This window comes from Pinus tabuliformis, chromosome 1_2, assembly GCF_031772625.1.
Source record: "Pinus tabuliformis cultivar Carrire ecotype Pingquan chromosome 1_2, CPIR1, whole genome shotgun sequence".
Classification (NCBI taxonomy): domain Eukaryota; kingdom Viridiplantae; phylum Streptophyta; class Pinopsida; order Pinales; family Pinaceae; genus Pinus; species Pinus tabuliformis.
Genome location: NC_142298.1, coordinates 822,626,386 through 822,632,385, shown reverse-complemented (window position 1 = coordinate 822,632,385; position 6,000 = coordinate 822,626,386).

Sequence of the window (6,000 nt, the reverse complement as noted above, 5' to 3'; positions counted from 1 at the left end):
TGCAGGTAAAACAAATACAATCAACTCCACTCATGATTGATAACACATCTGCAATAAAGTTGGCCAAGAATCCAAAGTTCCATGATCGTACTAAGCACATCAATACTAAATATCATCTGATCCGACATCATGTTGCCGCCAAAACAATCCATCTCCGTCATTGTTCCACAAACGAGCAAATTGCAGACATCTTCACCAAAGCGCTTGGAAGAGAAAAGCTTGAAAGATTCAGAACGATGCTTGGACTCACCAACATCCCTTCAGATTAAGGGGGGGAATGTTGACACCTAATCCGAAACGGATGGGTGAACTGGACAGTCATCTAGAAGATGAACTGATCCGTTTTTATTTTTGTATATAAACATGAGTTACCTAATGAATAATATCAATCAGTTTTGTCTCTCGTTCAATGTGGAGTTACCCTGGCCTGACAACGCTCAACCGTTTATGTGGAGTCTTTCATAGATTATGAAGAGGAGGCCCATCTATGGGTAGAGGAAGACTTTGTAGTGGCATTTTGTTTTACCTCCGGAAGGATACACTGATTGTACTTGTCTTATTCATTTGGGAATTTTAATTATTCGAGTCTTTTTAAGAGGGGATGAAAATATTAATAGCTAGGCCTTTAATTATTTGACTCATATAACCCATTTCCTGGTTCCAACAATCATAGAGTTGTAATTATCATGTTAAACATGAAGCCACAATGAAGACGTCGGCGCGGACTGCTGACAACACCATCTAGCACTGACTGCCGCCGTCCACGACCAATGATGTCGTCTGCAGCCGAACCTAACACACATGAATTTAGCATGTAGCGAATTTTTATAAGCTCTGTGCTCATTTATAAATTTGTATTTGCGTGAGCTTTAGAATTCAAGCCAAGGCAAGGCCTTACAGTGATGAAAAGCTTTTGTTTTATGTTTTTCATTTTGGTTTGTGATCTGTAATCTCTTGTCTTGTGTTGTCTATGCTCTTTTTGGCTTATTTTCGAACACATTAAAATATGCAAGGTTTCTTTGAAACACCCTCAATGGACAAACATTGATCCTTCAAAATTAATATATCCTCCATCTGTGATTTCCATAGGGCAAAATTAGCCCTGCTCAACTTCTCCATGTCAGTTACTGCTGTATCCATTCTAAATAAAATTCACCCCCACAAAAATCAAGTTACTGCTTACAAAATAAAACTTTTGATCTCCTTGCAAAATTATTATTTTACATATATAATACATAAACCAATAATATCCTTCCTTTTTTAATTATAAAAAAAAAACAAAAAATAAAGCTTCTCCATGTCAGTTACTGCTGTATCCATTCTCAATAAAATTCACACCCACAAAAATCAAGTTACGGCTTACAAAATAAAACTTTTGATCTCCTTGCAAAATTATTATTTTACATATATAATACATAAACCAATAATATCCTTCCTTTTTTTAATTATAAAAAAAAAAAAAAGGAAGGATATTATTGGTTTATGTATTATATGTTAAAAATAATAATTTTTAAAGGAGATCAAAAGTTTTATTTTGTAAGGGGTAACTTGATTTTTGTGGGTGTGAATTTTATTGAGAATGGAGACAACAATAACTGACATGGAGAACGTGAGAGAGGCTAATTTTTCCCTATAGAAATCATAGATAGAGGATATACTGATTTTGAAAGATTAGTATTTTCTGATTGAGGGTGTAACAAAGAAACCCTCATCAATTACAGATGAGTAATGGAATAAGCTAGATGGAAAGGAAATTGCAATAATCCACCAATATCTAGCAAAGAATGTGTATTTTAATGTGTCCAGAGAAAAGACACCAAAAGGATTATGGAAGAAGCTCCATGATCTATATGAGAAGAACATGAAATCAAACAAAGTGTTCTTAATAAAGAATCTTTACAATCTCAAGATGAAGGAGGGTACTTCAGTTGCAGAGCACTTGAATGAATTCAATATTATTACTAGTTAGCTTGCCTCTATTAAAATCATACTAGATGATGAAATTAGAGCCATTTTGTTAATGTGTTATATGCTAGACAACTTGGAAAATTTAATTATAGATATGAGTACTTCAACACCTACAGGGACCTTGAAGTTTGATGATGTGAGCAACAATTTAATGAATGAGGAGCTGCGACGCAAGTCACTTATGGAAAACCAGGGAGGAGAAGCTATAGCTCTAGTTGATCATGATAGGGGAATTGATTGGGGCTGACAAGGGCGATCAAGATCAAGAGGTCAAGCAAAATCAAGGAGGGGCAAACTCATTTTCTTTCATTGTGGAAAACCCGGGCACATGAAGAAAGAATGTTGAATCTGGAAGAAAGGACAAAAGGATCAGATACCAGCCAATACAATTCACAAGTCATCCAGCACAAATGAATGTGAGACTACTGTTGTAGTCACAGATGGTGATGTGTTATTTATTGTTTTAGTAGAAGATGCATGTTTATATACATCTAGCAGTAGCTTTTATTAGATCATTGACTTTGGGTCATCTCATCATGTAACCCCATGCAAAGATAATTTTGTTGCATATAATCTTGGTGATTATGGTAGAGTGCATTTGGGGAATTATCACTTCTGCAGTATTGTTGGAGTGTGAGATGTCTAGATCAAGGTGAAGGATGACTAGGATATATTGTTGAAACAGGTTAGGCATGTACCATAAATGTGCATGAGCTTAATCTCTATGGGATAGCTGGAAGATGAAGTCTATTCCAAAAGATTTGGAAAAGGAGACTGAAAAATTAGCAAAGGAGCATTGGTCGTGGCCAGAGGACCCAAGACAAGAACATTATATACATTGAATGCAATGTTAGGGAAATCAGATTTGGCTGTTGTCACAAAAGAAGAAAATTTCGCAGATTTGTGGCATAAGCGCTTGAGTCATGTGAGCGAGAAAGGCTTAAAAACCATTGTTGGTAAAAATTTATTACGAGGTTTGAAATCCTATAATCTGGATCTTTGTGAGAATTGTATATATGGTATAAAAAGAAGGATTTCATTCCTTAGAGGTGGCCATGACAAAAGGAAAAATGTGTTAGAACTGATACACTCAGATGTGTTTGGGCATATTAACATCAAGTCATAAGGAGAAGCATCATATTTTGTAACATTTATAGATAATGCATCCAGGAAGGTTTGGGTCTACCCTATGAAAAGTAAAAGTGAAGTATTTGAAATATTTCAAAAATTCCATGTTATTGTTGAAAGAGAGATTAACAAATTTCTCAAGTGTTTGAGAACAGATAATAGTGGAGAATATTGCTCAAATGCATTCAAGGAACATTGTAACAGGTTTGGCATAAAGCATTAGAAGATCGTGCATGGTACTCCTCAATAGAATGGTGTCATAGAAAGGATGAATCACACCATTATGAAAAATGTGAGAAGTATGTTGTCCAATTTTGGTTTGGAGAAGCATTTTTGGGCAAAAGTTATAAGGAGAACTTGATATCTTGTAAATTGATATCCAAGTATAGTCTTGGATGGTTGCATCCCTGAAGAAGTTTGGACTAATAAGAAGTTGAATTATTCTCACTTGAAAATATTTGGATGTAAAACATGTATACATATTCCCAAAGGAATTATAACTAAGCTAGATGATAAATCTATGAAATACATTTTCATGGGATATGTAGATGAAGAATTTGGTTATCGTTTATGGGATCCAGTCAAACATAAAATTATTAGAAGCGGGGATGTTATATTTAATGAGTCAGAAATGTTTAATAGGAATGTAGGTGAGTCGAAGTTCAAGAAATTTATTAACAAGTTTGAAGAGAAGTAGTAAGACATCCCACCAATGCAAGAAAATGAACAATAAATTCAGGAGTAGGAAGGACAACAAGTGGAAAATGATGGACACCAAGATGAAGGAATCTTGAAGGAACCTTTACAGGAGATTCAACCTGATAATACACCACCATAGTTGGTTCACAGATCTTTTAGGCCCCATACGCTTTCACAAAGGTATCCTCCTTCAAACTATATACTATTGAATGATGAAGGTGAGCCTGATTGTTTTCAAGAAGCTTGTAAAGTTGAGCACAATAAAGAATGGAAGAAGAAATGAACTATTTTCTAGAAAATAAAACTTGGGAGTTGATAAAGCTCCCAAAGGGTAGAAAATATCTACAAAACAAATGGGTTTACAGGATTAAGCATGAAGGTGACAAAAAGAATGAGAGGTATAAAGAAAGGCTGGTGGTGAAAGGATTTGCCCAAAAGGAAGGTATTTACTTCACTGAAATTTTCTCACCTGTTGTTAAGATGGCATCCATTAGAGTCATTCTTGGTCTTGTCACTACTTTAGACTTAGAATGTGAACAATTAGATGTAAAAATTTATTTCCTTCATGGTGAATTCGAGGAAGAAATGTATATGGAGTAGCGAGAAGGCTTCATTGAAAAAAGAAAAGAATACCTTGTTTGTAGGTTGAAGAAAAGTCTTTATGGATTGAAACGGGCACCTTGACAATGGTACAAGAAATTTGATTCATTGATGTTGGAACATAGGTTTCATAGGTTGGAAGTTGACCATTGTGTCTATATCAAGAGGTATGATCAAGGAAAGTATATCACATTATTGTTATATGTGGATGACATGTTGATTGTTGAACATGATAAGAATATGATCAATAGGTTGAAGAAGGATTTGGAAAGAAAGTTTGCAATGAAGGATTTGGGTCCAGCACAACAAATATTAGGCATGAGGATCATGTGTGATAGGAAAAACAAAAGTTTGTGGTTGACACAAGAAAAATATATCAAGAAGATGCTTGAAAAGTTTAATATGAAGGATTTCAAGCCAGTTGGTACACCCCTTGTAGCTCACTTCAAGCTGAGTACTGAGTTATGTCTTAGTAATGACAAGGAGAAGGAAGAGATGAATAGGATTCCTTATGCTTCAGAAGTTGGAAGATTCATGTACGCAATGGTATGTACATGACCAGACATTGCATATTCAATGGGAGTAGTGAACAAGTTTCTTGCCAATCTAAGCAAACAATATTGGCAAGCAGTAAAATGGATTTTGAGCTATCTCAAGGGTACTAGTCATTATTGTTTATGTTTTGGTCATAACAAGACTATGCTTGAAGGATTTACAAATGCAGATATGGCTGGAGATATGAACACCAAAAATTCCACTACAGGTTATTTGTATACATTTGTAGGTGCAGCAGTATCTTGGGTGTCTAGGCTACAAAGAATAGTAGCTCTCTCTACAATAGAGGCAGAGTACAGGGGCTTGTAAAGAAATGTTGTGGATGTAGTGATTCCTATGAGAGAAAGAAATAAAGCAGGACAAGTATGTGCTATATTGTGATAGTCAAAGTGTCATTCACTTGGCGAGAAACCTAACATTTCACTCAAAAACCAAGCACATTGAATTAAGGTATCATTGGATCCGACATGTGTTGAAGGAAGGACAATTATCCTTGGAAAAGATCCATACATATAGGAACCCTACTAATATGCTCACTAAGATTCTACCAAGAAACAAACATGAGTTATGTAGAGGTTTGGTAGGACTCAACGTGACTTGATTCATGATTCTTCATTTGGCTTCAAGTGGGAGAATGTTAAACGTGAAGCCACAATGAAGATGTTGGCGTGGACTACTAACAACATTATCTGACGCCGATTACTGCCCACACCGAAAGTTATCGTCGTCCACAACTGACGTCGTCTACAACCGAATCTAACACATGTGAATTTCACATGTATCTAATTGTTATTAGCTTTGGTCTCATCTATCAATTTGTATTTTCCCGAGCCTTAGAATCCAAGCCAATGAAAGGCCTTCCAGTAATGAAAAGCTTGTGTTTTATGTTTTTCATTCTTGTTTGTGATCTGCTATCTCTTGTCTTGTGTTGTTTGTGGTCCTTTGTGCCTATCATCTCGTTCCTCGCCACTGAAGGATTCATGACATTTGTTGACCATGGAGTTATTCATATTCGAAAAATTTCATGGTCTAGTGGGAAAGTTTAGAGTC